This window comes from Euprymna scolopes, chromosome 21, assembly GCF_053919585.1.
Source record: "Euprymna scolopes isolate OS-2025 chromosome 21, ASM5391958v1, whole genome shotgun sequence".
Taxonomy (NCBI): Eukaryota; Metazoa; Mollusca; class Cephalopoda; order Sepiida; family Sepiolidae; genus Euprymna; species Euprymna scolopes.
This window is the reverse complement of record NC_136502.1, coordinates 51323529-51341216: the sequence shown is the minus strand read 5'-3', so window position 1 is coordinate 51341216 and position 17688 is coordinate 51323529. Positions and strand designations below refer to the sequence as shown.

Below are 17688 nucleotides of genomic sequence, written 5' to 3'. Positions count from 1 at the left end.
TTTAACTGTACGAGTTATGTCCCTTGGAATACAATAAAAATGTCTTCTTATACCCTAAAGACGTCTCGTCGTTATCTCTCCTTTATATTTACTTATTCACAACAGAATAATATAAACTAGGTTACTCCAGTGGATATTGACTGGCACTTTACGGCTTAGTCTTGTATTTATTGAGATTGGAATAGTCTATTAGCAGGTAACACAGGTTAGTTCCGCCACAACAGTAATATATTTCTATATATCATCCACGAATTCATTAACCACAAACTCATGCAGAGGAGTAACACCTCTCATGAAAACGCTGCTACTAGCAGCCATGGTTTCTTAGGATGTGATCTTCCTGGTTGCATAAATGGTCATGAGACTTGCAAGACTTCACTTCGAGCCTCACTTTGGCTAGACCGGAGATCGGATAAATCTAATCCAATTAATCAATTGGTCACATCATGCCTTAGTATTTATAAATTTATGCTAAACTGCTTTATTTAGGTTGATTCTTCTAATAATCAAAACCTTATTTCATTTTATTTTTCTCCCAAGTAAATTTTAGAAGTTAGTTGCAGAGGGAAAATTGCGTTCAGAACAAAAAAAGAGTATCACTGTTGAGTTAGGTGTGTCAGAAATTTCGTGAAAAATATTGAATAATTCCACCCCGTCTTTCCAAGCTTATAACTCCTCGAAAAATGTAATTAAAGCCCTAATTTTTTTTTTCAATTAAAGAAGCAAGGACCAAGGTTTCATAAAAAAAAACAACACGTTTTTTTTTTTTTTTTTTTTTTTTTTTTTAATTTTTAAACTTCGGACTTTACAGGTAAAATTCTAAAAAACACTACTTTTTTGTTTTAAATTTGAATATATTATTTATTGACCTTTTATCTTCAATTTGTGATATATAAAACTGTGGTGAGTAAATTAATTATTTACTTTTTAATAGACACTTGAAAATGGGGGGGCGTGAATTAAAAAAAAAACGTTTGTCTAAAATATTATATTCGGTTTATTGGAAAGAGCATAAAATTTCATATTGACCCTGAAAATATCGTAAAAATAGAATCAATAGAAAAATTTTGATAGATTTTTACAGTTTAAAAATTGAAAAATACTAGGCTCGTAAAATTCAATTCATTTCATTAGTTTTTTTTAAATAAAAAAAGAAATTTCTATTACTTTTACAACAACTTTAATAGTTTATTTTGGAAGTATAATCCATGAAGAAAATAAACGACCGACTTTTAAAAGAGAAATTACGAGTTGTTTTTATATTTTATTCGCAGTTTCGTGTTAGGGGTGTCAAAAATTCCTACAAAAATTCTGATACACCTACTACAGAATTTGCTTACAGTTTATGCGTACTAGAAAAGCAATAGCAGAATCTTATTCATAGTATGATTATAAACAAGTGCGTTTGGTTATCCTTCCTGAGCACCAATTTTTGGGAGATTGAGGTTTTATGACTTTAAACTGATCCCTTTTCAAAATAATCATCCAGAACTAATATACTGGACCGGAATACTTCATGTCATTAAGATAATCACTTCATGGACCGGAATACTTCATGTCATTAAGATAATCATTTCCAACCCAAACAATTATTCGATATGGCATTTTACCCATAGACAATTTCTCTAAAATGCTCCAGATATGCGTACATATAAACAAAAAACGTAAAAAATAAAAAATAAAACGGCACGTGGCCATAGCTCAAAAACTTGACCTGGTTTAAGAAAACAAATGTAATTTGGTATTATTATACAAACACCGTGACAGCGAATTAGTAAAATCTTTTACGTAGTATTCTGTTACGTTTCGGTGTGCTGAACACGAATCTGAAAACTGGGTTAGGGTTAGGGTTAGGGTGTTAGGGTTAGGGTTAGGGTACATTTTTTTCTACTAATTCGCTGTCACGGTATTTGTATAAATTTACCTGTAATTTTTGGATTCAACGCATCAGATTCGTCTTAAATCAGATAAGAAAAAAACGTAGACAGTAAATTTGTTGTTGACCAGTGTAATGTATTTATTTCATACAGAAAAACGTGACACAATCTCATGATACACCGTGCAGCCAATTTCTTTATCTTATTAAGTGGGAGAATTCCGTAAACTCTCTCGACTTACATCACGGAGCGTTGGAAATGCGATAAGTTTTTCTTAATTTAATGAAGTTGCTGGACCCAAGTTGAAGGAATGGTGATGTTTCGGTGATTTTTCTTGTAAGCTAGTTGCCTGTTTTTATTGTATTTTTTAAGGTTGATAGCAGTTTTTTTATTTTGGGAAGGAGATCTATGAAACTGTTAAGATGTGACACATGGTCAGTTTATTGTGGCCAACCATTTTGACGAGCAGAATCATTTAATAAATTCCCAGGGCGCGTCAGCATTCAAAAATTTGGTTCTTTTCCACAATTCTCTCTATACTAAAAAGAAAAATGTGTATGATGTTCGCAGCCGTGACGAAACGAAAATATCATATTCGAAAATTTACGTAAATTGATCAAGTGGTTTTACTTTTAAATAAGAAAATAAAATTTTATGATTAACAGAAGAGTGTCATCTTGTGCACCGCACCGCACCGCACCGGCGCACCATTTTGAAAATAATCTATAAAAAACACGAGAGCGATAACGTAACAATAATTCAAATTTGCGATTTTTAAATGTCTGTGATTAATTAGGTGTATCACTCAGAATTTGGGCGGAATTTTTGACACCGCTACAGTGCTACACAAAACTGCGAATAAAATATAAAAAAAAACTCGTAATTTCTCTTTTTAAAGTGGGTTGTTTATTTTCTTTATGGAATATGCTTCCAAAATAAACTATTAAAGTTGTTTTTAAAATAATAGAATATTATTTTTATTTAAAAAAAACAAACAAACTGTTTACGAAGTGCCAGCGCGCCTTCATGCAGCCATTTTTTTTTTTTACGTAATGAAATCAATTGAATTTTACGAGTTAAATATTTTTCAATTTTTAAACTTCAAAAATCTATCAAAATTTTTCTATTGGTTCAATTTTTACGATATTTTCAGGGTCAATGTGAAATTTTATGCTCTTTCCAATAAACCGAACATAATATTTTAGACAAAGGTTTTCTTTGTAAATTCACCCCCCCCATTTTGCAATGTCTATTAAAATTTAAATAATTAATTTACTCACCAAAGTTTTATATATCACAAATTGAAGATAAAAGATCAATAAATAAAATATTTTAATTTAAAACAACAACAACAAAAAAAGAAGTGTTTTTTGGAAATTTACCTGTAAGGTCCAAAGTGTAAAACTGTTTTTTTTTTTTTAACCACGTTGATTTTTTGTTTTATTTTTTAAGTGGAAGCTTATGTTAAGTAAATATTGTCAAGTAAATATTGGACGCTGATGCCAATTTTTTCTATTTCATTCAAAGTTTTATTTTTTTAGATATTTAAAAAAAAAAATCACTCGATAAAGAAGAATTAAAATATATTAAATCAAAAATTTATGTATTTCTTTGAGAAAAGAAAAAATAATAATCAACTGTTTTTTTTTTTAAGGTAAAAACTTATAAGTAAAATTTGACTATTTTTCACTTATGGGGACACATATTTCTTCACGCACAGGGCTAAACGGCTAAGTCGAATGTGTGGTTTTTACTTCCTTCTGTCCATCCATAGTTCAAAACAAGAACAAACACTACATCCGGCGTTTCGATAACAATGTAAAAATGTTTACATAATGGCGACTTTTTCAAATAGTCGTTTAAAAAAATGATTTTATTCAAAAAATAAATGGAATTTAAAATATAAATATGGATAAATTCTTAACAATGAAGAATAGAAGTACACATTGAATAGTATTTTTATAGGTAAGTGATTTTTTTGGAATTTATATAAAGTTTTTATAATCGAAGTAAGTAAAATTTCATTGATTTTCTTCAAGGCTTTTTAAAAAAAAAAAACCCGATTTAAAAAAAAAAAACAAATATTGCAGAATTTGCTATTAAACCTATTATTTTTTTATTTTTTTAAATTTGGTCTTTGCGCTTTTAATTGAAAAAAAATTAGGGCTTGAATTGCATTTTCCAAGTAGTTATAAGCTTGGAAAGATAGGAGGTCGAATTATTCAATTTTTTTCCACGCATTTTTAATGTCGGTTTCTGACACTGCTAGTGATTAATCGCTTAAATTTATTTTCTTTAAAAATATAAAACTATTTTATCAATTTACGTGATTTTTAGAATATAATATTTTTGTGTTGTCACAGGTACGTACATCAGACAGATTTTTCTTTATTAAAAAAAAATTTTTTTTTTTTAGATACAGGAGGATTTCTAGACAAGAAACAATCATTTTGATATCACAAAAGATGGGGCATAATATGGACACAGATACTACACTTTGATCCGAGCAGCCAGTAGATCTATAAATTGTATACTATTTATTTTGAATTAATTATTATCGTCATTGTTGTTGTCAAAACATCACTGTAAATATTTTTGTTTAATTAACATTTTCACATATAAAAATATGAGTCTATCATCCCGACTTCCTGTTTAGAAATATCTCGGAACAAAACGGTGAATGATAGAAATTAGTCACTTATGTAGTTTAGGTTAAGAAATAACAAAATCAGATAATATTTTGCCACTGCAAATTTAAGATTGTATGTTTTATCTAATTGTTTAACACATTTTATTATGTTTGTTTAGAAAAATATGTAATCAAATCTGTATTGGGGGGAGGGGTTAATGAAATATAAAATATATCTGTTCTTTTTTTTGTTATTGAAAATAATTGATTTACCAAAAATAAATAATCAACTTTTTTTCCTTCTTTTTTAATGAATTATTATGTGTATTTTTTTCTCATAAGAAAATGTTTTTTGTTTTAAATAATTGTTTTAAAGAATGGTGTCGATTGTTTTACAAAAAAATAAATGTTCAGATAATTTTTTTTCCAAAACTTTTGAAATACAGTGTAACCCGGATATAAGACACCCGAATATAAGAAAACAGATACAAGAGAGATTTTCTCTGGTCCCAGATAAGAGCCTGTGTTAATGTAAAATGTAACCCGGATATAAGAACATCGGATATGTGTAACCCGGATATAGGAGCAGTGTAGGGGCCTGAGAAGAAGTCCCTAATATCTACATTACACTGTATGTATTTTTTTATTTTATGAAAATATATTGTATACAAATATTTCTTATATTGGTTTCGCATTCTAAAAAATCATTTCAAATTATAATAATGAATTGATTAAATAATTTTGCTGAAAATTTTATAGATACATTCTCCAAGGTCAGGAACACTTCTGACACGTTTAGTTATTTGCATTTAGGTCATGCCAAACCAACCATTGCAATAATTTTATGGCATATTTTGTTTAATTTTCTATCAGTTTCCTTAAGTAATAACTGTAAATGAATCTTAAGAACACACAGCTCAGTTGGTCTTCTACAATTTTAACATACATCACCACTTATAAAAATCAATATATGTGCACACGGACATTGAAATACCAGTGAACATACAAAATTCTATCTGACATTTGTACAAGACACTAATGTATAATATCAAGACCATTTAACATAAGATAGTTTGGGCTGAGCATATTGGGGAGTGATAAAAAAAACTGCCATTAAGATATTAAGCAACGCTCTTTGTGTAAACAAATTGAGCTTAGGCATTTGGACAATGTCAAAACATTGTTTATTCACTACCTGCATAGAAGCAGCAGAATAGCATAACAGTTAGAAGCACTGACTATCGTTTGGGCAGTCGAGTTTTGATCCTGATACCATCGTATAAAGAGTTCTTAGTTACCCTACACCCAAATTGATGTATACCCTTATTGAATAAAGGATAAATCCATTACTATATACTTTTATATCATTTTCGTTTTTTAATGATTTAGATAGATAGATAGATAGATAACGATACACCTCATTATCTTCTAAATGTTTAGCAGTAATTAATTTTTTGAGCTTTTGTTTTTATCTCAATTTTAATCTCAAATCTGCATTGGTGACACAAAGTCTAAAGCTTTACGATTAATGGATACTAGCTTATTTGAGCTGCATATATATATATATATATATATATATATATATATATATATATATATATATATATATATATGCATATGTATAAATATATTTCTTGTTGATGTTTTTTAAAACGATAAATGCAGTTAATTAGTGTCTTCGCCTCAAAGATCATTTTACTTAGAAAATCACTCATATTTTATTTGGATGTAGATAAATAATATTTTTATTTATCTCTTATTATTTTTAAAACAGTAATCTACAGACGTGCATACCAATCTTTAGCATAGCTTGACTGTGTCCAACCCAGACCATGTGTATTAACGCACCGGACTGTGTAATACACATAGTCCGGGTTTCGATTCCTAGAGGCACAGCCAAGCTATGCTGAAGAGAGGTAGGAACCCCGAGACATGCATGCCCATAGATTGCTGTTTTAAAAATAAATTTTAAAAAATAAATATATATATGTGTGTGTGTGCGTGTGTGTGTGTTCAGATCAGTATTAATTTACAATCGCCTTTTTTCTATCTTAGAAATAAAACACAATTGCAATGGCTTTTATATTTATGTTTTCATGTTAAAAATCGGAATTAATTCACAATAGTTTGCATAATTATTGGTTCATGTTGTGAGAAAAAAAATTATTTTTTTATAGCTTTCATATTTATTTTTTCCTATTGTTAAAAATCAAAATTAATTTACAATCACTTTTATATTTTTTATGTTGTTAAAAATCAAAATTAATTTAAAATCACTTTTATATATTTTCATATTGTTAAAAATCAAAATTAATTTACAATCACTTTTACATTTTTGTATGTTGTAAAAATTCAAAATTAATTTACAATCACTTTTATATTTTTTATATTGTTAAAAATTTAAATTAATTTACAATCACTTTTATATTTTTTATGTTGTTAAAAATCAAAATTAATTTACAATCAATTTTATATTTTTTATATTTTTAAAAATTTAAATTAATTTACAGTCACTTTTATATTTTTTATATTGTTAAAAATAAAAATTAATTTACAATCACATTTATATTTTTTATGTTGTTAAAAATCCAAATTAATTTAAAATCACTTTTATATTTTTTATGTTGTTAAAAATCCAAATTAATTTTAAATCACTTTTATATTTTTTATGTTGTTAAAATTAAAATTAATTTACAGTCACTTTTATATTTTTTATGTTGTAAAAAATCAAAATTATTTTACAATCACTTTTATATTTTTATGTTGTTAAAATCAAAATTAATTTACAATCATTTTATATTTTTTTATGTTTGTAAAAATCAAAATTAATTTACAGTCACTTTTATATTTTTTATATTGTTAAAAATAAAAATTAATTTACAATCACATTTATATTTTTTATGTTGTTAAAAATCAAAATTAATTTACAATCACTTTTATATTTTTTATGTCGGTAAAAATCAAAATTAATTTACAATCACTTTTATATTTTCTTATGTTGTTAAAAATAAAAATTAATTTACAGTCACTTTTATATTTTTTATGATGTTAAAAATCAAAATAATTTAAAATCACTTTTATATTTTTTATGTTGTTAAAAATCAAAATTAATTTACAATCACTTTTATATTTTTTATATTGTTAAAAATCAAAATTAATTTACAATCATTTTATATTTTTTTATGTTGTTAAAAATCAAAATTAATTTACAATCACTGTTACATTTTTATGTTGTTAAAAATTAAAATAAATTTACAGTCACTTTTATATTTTCTTATGTTTTTAAAAATTAAAATTAATTTACAATCACTTTTATATTTTTTATGTTGTTAAAAATCAAAATTAATTTACGATCACTTTTATATTTTTATGTTGTTAAAAATTAAAATTAATTTACAGTCACTTTTATATTTTCTTATGTTGTTAAAAATCAAAATTAATTTACAATCACTTGTATATTTTCTTATGTTGTTAAAAATCAAAATTAATTTACAATCACTTTTATATTTTTTATGTTGTTAAAAATCAAAATTAATTTAAAATCATTTTTATATTTTTTATGTTGTTAAAAATCAAAATTAATTTACAATCACTTTTATATTTTTTATGTTGTTAAAAATCAAAATTAATTTACAGTCACTTTTATATTTGTGCTGTTAAAAATACAAAATTAATTTAAAATCACTTTTATATTTTTGTGTTGTTTAAAATCACAATTAATTTACGATCACTTTTATATTTTTTATGTTGTCAAAAATCAAAATTAATTTACAGTCACTTTTATATCTTTTTTGTTGTTAAAAATCAAAATTAATTTACAATCACTTTTATATGTTTTTATTTTGTTAAAAATTAAAATTAATTTACAATCACCTTTATATGTTTTATGTTGTTAAAAATCCAAATTAATTTTAAATCACTTTTATATTTTTTATGTTGTTAAAAATCAAAATTAATTTACAATCACTTTTATATTTTTTATATTGTTAAAAATCAAAATTGATTTACAATCACTTTTATATTTTTTATGTTGTTAAAAATCAAAATTAATTTAAAATCACGTTTATATTTTTTATGTTAAAAATCAAAATTAATTTACAATCACTTTTATATTTTTTATATTGTTAAAAATCAAAATTAATTTACAATCACTTTTATATTTTTTATGTTGTTAAAAATCAAAATTAATTTAAAATCCATTTTATATTTTTTATATTGTTAAAAATCAAAATTAATTTACAATCAGTTTTATATTTTTTATGTTGTTAAAAATCAAAATTCACTTTTATATTTTTTTATGTTATTAGAAATCAAAATTAATTTACAATAGGGAATTAATTAAAATAAATTTTTAAAAGAATATTCAAATTAGCTAGATCTTTTGCAGATGAATGCAATTCCACGACACATATATAAGAAAGTTGTATTTTCTTTTAAGATAAATAAAAAGGGGGTTTAATATAAATAGCAATATACATTAAAAAGACAAAATTTATAGGAGTATATTTTTAATGTTTATGAATACCTCAAGAATAATATATATATATATATATATATATATATATATATATATTATTATTATTATTCTTGAGGTATTCATCAAAATTAAAAAGATACATAAAACACAACAAAAGGTCACATCGACCTAAAGATAGTGAAGTAGTAGTATATTATAAATTATAGCTGTAGTCTTTAACTAGGGAGTTATCTAAATGAACTAGGTGTTATTATGGCTCTGTAATTACAGGGATTTACTTTTATTGTATCACACCACATATGATTTGAAAACCATATAGATGAATGTGCAACAGAATTTCAACCATCTGTGAAGATCAGTTAAGCTTAAAAAATGCCATATGCTAAGCTATATAAATAAATCTGACGAACATCCATCAGTATCATGCAAGTTTGTCATATCACTACTGTCACCTGACAGTTTTCTAAGTATTTTTATGTGTCTCCGTTTGAAATCTGAAACAACACTTTATTTCCAGACAAACATATAAATACAGCATTGAAAAATTGTTGTAATGTGTTTGTTTTATAACTTACAAAAACGCTTATTTGAAAAGAAATATTTATGAAGTGTTTGGCTCAGCATTCTCAGGAGAAGATTCGTCAAAACCTGGAATACAAAAGGAATTTCTAGACAATGGAGAAAATATTTTTATGATATGTGTGTTTTATATATTCCATACCTTGACAAAATGTTCTGGAACCGCTGCATTTCTATTTGAATATCTATCTATTTTTCTGTTTTGATTAATATACAAACTTTCTGATTAAATCTTTTCTTCGTTTGCAGGTAACAGTAAGAATGGAGGAAATTGAACAATTTTGAAATATAAAACTTATTCATCCGAAATGAGTTGATGAACATTTCTACTAAGCTTTCATTCTGAAATCATTAATATGAAACAACAAAACTTTATCCTTTGACAAATATACAAATACAGCATTAAGAAAAGATGTTTGTGATGGTGTGATTTTTTTTTTTTCGTGTTCCATCTCAAAAGACAATGATTGACTTTGCTGGTCAAATGGGAACCAATATTTCAATGCGATTATGTCGTGTGTGTGCTTTATAAATTACTAAAAATGCTTATTTGAAAAACTGTCATATATCTTAAGTGTTTGGCTCAAGAGAAAACACATCAACACTCGGAATTAATAAAAACTTCATTGTAAAATTAACCATGCAAAAACACACAGAAAAGAAACATCATTGTGAAATGTGTGGCACATCCTTTGCCAAAAGTTCTCAGTTAAAAGTACATATGCGAAGACATACTGGCGAGAAACCTTATCATTGTGATATGTGTGATTCGACTTTTACCACAAAGTCTGAATTAGAGATTCATGTCCGTTCGCACACTGGAGAGAAACCTTATTCTTGTGAAATGTGTGATTCTTCATTTGCAGTAAAATCTCAGTTAACGATACACATGCGGCGCCACACTGGAAATAAACCTCACAGCTGTAATGTGTGTGACTCCTCATTCACAACTAAATCAGAATTAGAGATCCATGTGCGAACACACACAGGAGAGAAACCATATTCATGTGTAGTATGTGGCTCTTCATTTTCAAAAAAATGTGACTTAAAGATACACATGCAAATCCACACGGGGGAGAAACCTCACACTTGTCAAGTGTGTTCCTCATCGTTTAGGACAATGTCTATTTTAAGGAGACACGTAAAAATACACACTGGGGAGAAACCTTATTCCTGCAATGTGTGTGAATCGTCGTTCACAACAATGGGTTATCTGAAGGGACATCTACAAAAGCATGCTGGAGTGAAACCTTATTTTTGCGACCTGTGTGGCTCATCATTCACAGAGAAATCTTCTTTGCGCATACACATGCAAAGACATAGTGGCGATAAGCCTTATTCTTGTGAAGTTTGCAGCTTGTCTTTTATAAGAAAGTCAGATTTAAAGAGGCATATACAAACTCACACCGGAGATAAACCTTATTCTTGTGAAGTATGTGGTTCAGCATTTACACGGAAAGATCATTTAAATTCGCACATGTTAACTCATGCTGGACAGTGATAGCTCTTAGAAAGGGACCTCTTGATTTCTGAGAACTTCAACTGAAGTAAATTGAAACGAAAAAGACATAACCTAAATGCCTTCTAGACACTATCTTTGTATACGAGATACGTGCAGAGAACTATTTACAGGCAGGTACTCAAGTGAAAAATAACGGCAAAAATGTAGTAATGGTGGGGAACAGGCATAGTACATTCACCTGAAAAGGGCACTTCTAAAATAGGAATAAAAGAGGCTCATTCCTGTTTTGTGCATGGGTTTGTAAGGACAACCTGACATGATACTTCTCTATAAATATTTAAATAACATTATTCATAAAAATTCTTGGTATGCCGACCCTACACTGATTTATACAAGGATTGGCGAATCTTCTGTGAGTGATGCTGCCTATAGTAACATTAAACTAGATATTCCAGCAAACTAGTTGAATTCTTGTCTGAGAATCTGGTAAGACCAAGAGACCAGAAAAATATATATATATATATATATATATATATACAATAACGTAGTTAACTAGTCAATGTGAGGGAAAAGAATTAATATTCTTAACTTCTTTACTAATTCAGCGTTTGAAAGATAAAAGAGAACGGTAGTGGAATATGTGAATGTTTATGCATCTCATATAGAGTTCAAGTGTTTGATTTTTGAAAACTTTGACTGAAGTAAACGGAAACAAAAATTTAAAGACATGTTTATTGAGGAGAAGAATAGTATTCATTTGAACAAAAAAATTCCAGGAAAGCATTTTTTTTTATTCATAACTTTCATAGCATGTCATAACTCAATATGTAAATATAAACTTAAATGATTATTTCAGTATGTAAATTTGCAGTAGATATCATACGTCTCACGTACTTCAAACTTTGTTGAAAAAAATTATTTTTATCTAAGAACATTGGTAGATTGAGTAAAAAAGCAGTTTTACTAAATTTCCTTGAATCATAATAAATCTCAGCAAAATTATTTCAAAACTGAATCTTCTTTAATTCTGTTTAATAGGTTCTAATTAAGCCTTTTGAACAATTTAGGCAATTAATTGATAATTTTTAATGACCACTTTATTTGTGTTTTGTGTAAGTCCATGTCCCAAATCTACATTTTAAGTAAAATGATAGCTACTTGCTAATTTAAGTTGCATACACATGCACACACACACACATATATATATATATATATATATATATATATATATATATATGCACATATATGTATAGACACATATATATTTGCACGCCAGGGCGGAGATGTATGTGTACATATGAACGTTTCTTTAAGTATATATGTGTGTACGTGCGCTTCTGTGTGCTCGCGTGTGGCTGCTAGCTGACCCTCTCTTAACAATTAACAACAAATAAAAATAAAAACCAAATAAAAAACCCGAATCATAGCCCCCCCCCCCTCGCCTCAGAACCTAAGTGAACACCCAACAGGTCAAGACATACTTATCAAGAAATCATCTCACCAACGAGACACCAAAAACTTTAACATTAAGACTCGAATTTTAAAGTAACCCGGCTCCTCCTACCCCCACATATCCTCCTTCCCCCTCCATGTATCCTTATGCCCTCAGGCACACCAGAAATGAACTTCTCAGACCCTCCCCCACAAGGTCCTACAACTCCAAAACTAAAATATTACCGACATGCCATGCACTCCCTCCCACACATCCCCCTTGTTCCCTTCCTCTTTTTCTCCTCTTCTTGCACCCCTCCCCTGACATCATTCACTCTTCCATCCCACCATAACGAACATTTCTGTAAAAGTCTGAGGAAGCTACAGACAGCCAAAAAAACCAGCCGGGTAGCTGAAACAATAATGTAACGTAACAGAAAGATATGGTAATAAAAAATAAAACGTATATATATATATATATATATATATATACATATATATATACACATATATATACACATATATATATATATACATATATATATACATATATAGACACATATATATAGATGTATATACACATCTACATAAATATGTACATTATAGGATTCATATTTAAATTTTGTGCAGTAAAAATATAGAATTTTTAAACAAAAATTTACTATTTGAAACAAGAAATACACGAAATTTAAAGTTCTTCCTTCAATCCATCTGTTTTATGCCCAAATATCCTACATTTAAATCTATATATAAATTCATATATGTATGATGACTGGTTTTGATAATTGGCAAATGCACATGTTCCGGTTGGATTTTAACATATAAAATATTTTTTCTATGGACTGCCTAATACTAAAACAAATTGGATTTATTATCTCCAAGCTTTTACTGTTTCCAAGGATCTTTACCATTTCTTCTGGATGCTGGATTCGACTATTTGGGACTTTACCTTCAATATTGGCATCATTAACCAGTATAAAATACATAAATACTATTCATTTCTATTCTCAGGGCATCATTTGAATTATGTTCTTGGAATACATATCCTTTTTCTTGTTGAATTACCTTAAAAGGATATCCATTTTCTATGTTCCTATAAAAATATTGTTAATTAATTTTCTGTATATGTGCTAAAAAGTAAAATTGTGTTTATCCATAATGATTATTTTACTAAAGACATTTTCTCTGAAAAAATGAGCAATGCATTGAAAATACATGAAAAGAACTTAAAATTTTGTGTATTCCTTTGTTTCAAACAATAAATTTTTGTTTAAAAATTCTATAGTTTTACTGCACAAAATTTAAATATAAATCCTACAATCCTTACTTTACTCTATCTTGTATATTGAGCTATTTTATTTAGCATAGATTGTCTTATATACAAATATTTCCTCCGAAGAATATTTTGTAAAACTGTAAACCACAAGATTTATTAATCTGCGATAACTCATCTCATTGTTTAGATGTGTGTGTGTGTGCCCAATGCATTTGTAGCTGTGTAAAGTATTTATTCTGTTCTGTTTAATATTATTATAGTTTTGGGGTTGGACGGATTTCTTCTATTATTTTGTCCCACATGTGATTTGAAAAACACAAAAAAGTCAAAAAATCATTTAAGTTCACACTTGTTAACTCACACTGGATGTGTTTGCTCCGTCCCAAATCACTATATCTGGTTTAACAGCTGCGTTTTCTAGATATGTGGCAGTAAGACGTTTCAATTATACCAGTCATCATAGGAGCAACTGGGCTTATAAAAAAGAACTTTAAAATGTACATAGCAAGCATACCCGGTGAACCAAGTGCAAGTGAAATACAAACGATTGCACTGAAAGGGACGGCTAGAATCCTGAAAAGATCTCTTGGTTGGACTCACTAAAATAGGGGTAAATGTCAGACATCTGGTTGGTTGTCCCATCCCCTAGCAGAAAAAGTTTAAGAAAAATGAAAAAAAAAAAAAAGATGTGTTTAGTAAATATTCTGCTTCACTTTCTCATCATCTGAAAAATGAAGAAGTAAATCAGTATACTAGACCCAGAAAAAGATAATATTTTCCTTTAAAGATCTCTGCATTGAATATAGCTAACCGAGAAATCAAGGGTTAGCCCAGATGGAGGCTCTTTGATTTCAGAAAATTAACTGAACTTCACTTCCACTGTGAAACAAATTGAAAATTTAGACAAAATAGCAAAATGTAAAGATTTACTAAGCATAAATACACATTGGAATTTATGAGCAAAACAATGCTAACAAAAAGAGTAAACGACACTAAGTTTAAAATTCCAGCTTAGTTTTGGAATCCAGAAAAATTAAGCAAAAACTGCAAGAAATAGAAAGTGTAACAGTTCAGAAACTGTAGCAAAAAGTTATAATAAAAATTAAATGTTAAAAAAATGTCATTCTCATGAGGTTTTGCACCCGTCATTTCCAAAAATTCCTTTTCCAAAATACACTTAAATCTTATTTTTACACTTCTCTTGTCTCTTTGATCATTAATATTTTTAAAGGAATCTGATTAGTGCTTTGTAATGAAAGAATAATTAGTAGTTCATAAATTAACTCTTCACAAATGTTATTCTCTGAAAAGGAAAACTCCTATTAAAAGCAATATTTTTGTAGTAAATTTATTTCTTAAAACCCTTAATCTGCTAGTGAATGAACAATGATTTGCTCAATACGGTACTGTATTAGTTTACTATATCTCACAGCATGCTAATAATTTTTTTTGTTACACATCATATAGACATATTCCTGTTCCAATTACATTATTAGAAAAAATGAGTTAGAAGAACGTTTTGTTATTTACCTAATAAATTTACGTCCTATTGATTCTATCGCTTGTATTTATCAAAATGATTGCTTCAATGATTTCTAATTTTATTTGAGAAATATTAGAATCAGACATTAAAGTGAGACTTGAAGTTTGTGATTAATTTCGTTCATATGGATTACGTTTAAAATCATGTAGAATGGAGAAAGTCTTCCTGACTTTAAATGTTATAAAACTGCATGTGTATTGAATGCTAAAACAAAAATGCTAAACTCAGAAATATTTCAGATATCATTTTCCTGATCTTTCCCTGAAAAATCGATACGATTATTAGTATGTCAGAAACATTTACTGGCACTCATGAAACCCCACAACAGGTCCCGTGATCTCTGAGAACTAATTGAATAAAAATACAAGGATAATCTTTATCAGGGTATTTAATTGCCTAAAGTTATATCCTATATATTAAGTATTGGGCAAAATATGAATTGTGATGTGTGTTTAACTGGACAAATTTCATAGTGCTAACATTTCATTGACTCTATTCAAGAAAACATTTTTAGAAATATAAGAACGAGTTACTCTTTAAACCACAAAATCAATAAAGACTTTATTTTGTGATATTGTTTTAATTTATAACACTTTGTTTTATATTTCATTCTTATAAATGCTCATAATTTCCCCATTAAATAATTGATATTTATGTCAATATTTTTTCATTTCAGTTTTTTTTTTTTTAGATACTATTTTTACTTGCAAAACAGCTTTATAACATAGCATATGTACGTTTCTGAAATTTTGAGATGAGGATTGGTTATTGATATTATTTAGATTCTTTGACTATTGTTCTCATCTAGAGTAGTATTTTCACATTTCAGTCGATGTAACCTCCGACCTTCTTCAGGTGTATCGTGTCGAACTTGGGAATATTTCTATCAAATTCAGGAAGCTGGACAGAATTTCAAATGGAACCCTTTATTTAATTCACGGGTGTAGCATGCCCTCGTTCTGCCAGCCATGACTGGATAGAGGTTCTAAGTAATTTGCAATTGTATTTTTGGTCGCCCACACTAAGATTTGAACCTTCAACCCTTAGGAGAATTTCACTTTTACAATTGATCTTTCCCAAGTACTCTAACAACTGCACCACGTGTCCTTGCATATAGCATATGTACACTAGATATAATTACAATTATAATTCTTATAAATGCTGATAATTAGCATGTACTCAATAAAACAATTTATACATGAATTTGTGGCCACACACTTTACAATGTACTTATAGCATTTATAATCTGATTATTCAATTTTAGAGTACAATGATTAAATATATCATATTGCATTCAGTTTGAAAACTAAATAAAGGCACCCATAAAACCACATACTGGGTTGTTAGCCCAAGGAGGACTTCTTTGATCTCTAAGAACTAATGGAACTAAAATAAAAAGTAAGCGTTCGTCAGGGTATTTCTTTTAATGAATCATTGATTATTATAATGACATGAATTATAATAATTGCACAATTGATTCGAGTGTGTGTTTCCTATGGCGACTACCAAACATCTTGAAATAGAACTCAATTCAGATAATCTTATTAAGTTGTTATCCCTGTATTCTTAAGAACTGGGTCAAAAGGGAAGGTCATATCTGCAGCAATAGAACCTAGAAGTAACTGGCTGAGAATTTCCACTGTTTATCTGTAACAGAATTTGCTCTCTATCCCATTGCCGGATTGCAACCGTCTGGGCTTGTACATTTGTGGTAGATATATAAAAACCACCAACATGTGACAACAGGGTTAAGCTCTGTGTTAAAACTCTGCCAATATGCAAAAATAGCTGTGATTGTTTGAGAATTTCCCACACCTCATCAGGCCCAGCATCTGCCACTTCCTCCTTCCAAGATGCCTATTTGCTACCCAATAGACTATTATATATTAAGTTGGTGTAAAAGCACCTCTCAAAATGCGTCGTGATGGCTGCATACCTCAGATTTAGCTCCAGTCACAAAACTGTGGTTGAGTCGTTTTCTTCTAGTGAGTTGTATTTGGCCAAAAGTCCTCTAAGAAATATACTTTTATTCTTGAGATCACATGAATTTGTGGCCAAGATGTGATTTATCTTTCCTGTCAAGAAGTTCTTAATATAATATATATTAAATATAAGTATTCTTTTTATGTAGAGTTTGTAACATAATTTTAGTTGCTTTTTCAAGCAGAAGTAGTTGTAAACATGCGTGAATTCTATATTTTTATTTGAAACACTTTATATTTTTATTACCATATAAAACTTGTTGCTGTGTGGCAAGAAAATAAACAGTGAATGCTAATAATTCTTTAATAAACGAATTTATACATAAACTTGAGGCTATGTATTCTTGTCCATACTATCCAAATGTGCATCCTTAACAGTCAATACAACAGTGGCTTTGTTGTTGCTGTTGTCCTGAAGTATGTTTCTGTTTG

General features: G+C 28.2%; 1 long non-coding RNA gene across 1 annotated transcript; it reads left to right on the top strand.

The window, feature by feature from the left end:
* The first annotated feature begins 2105 nt into the window (after positions 1–2105).
* Positions 2106–15864, top strand: LOC145242291 (uncharacterized). Its single transcript, XR_013862694.1, has 3 exons — positions 2106–2213; positions 4953–5137; positions 9812–15864. It is a non-coding gene; the product is annotated as an uncharacterized LOC145242291 (long non-coding RNA).
* The last annotated feature ends 1824 nt before the right edge of the window (positions 15865–17688 follow it).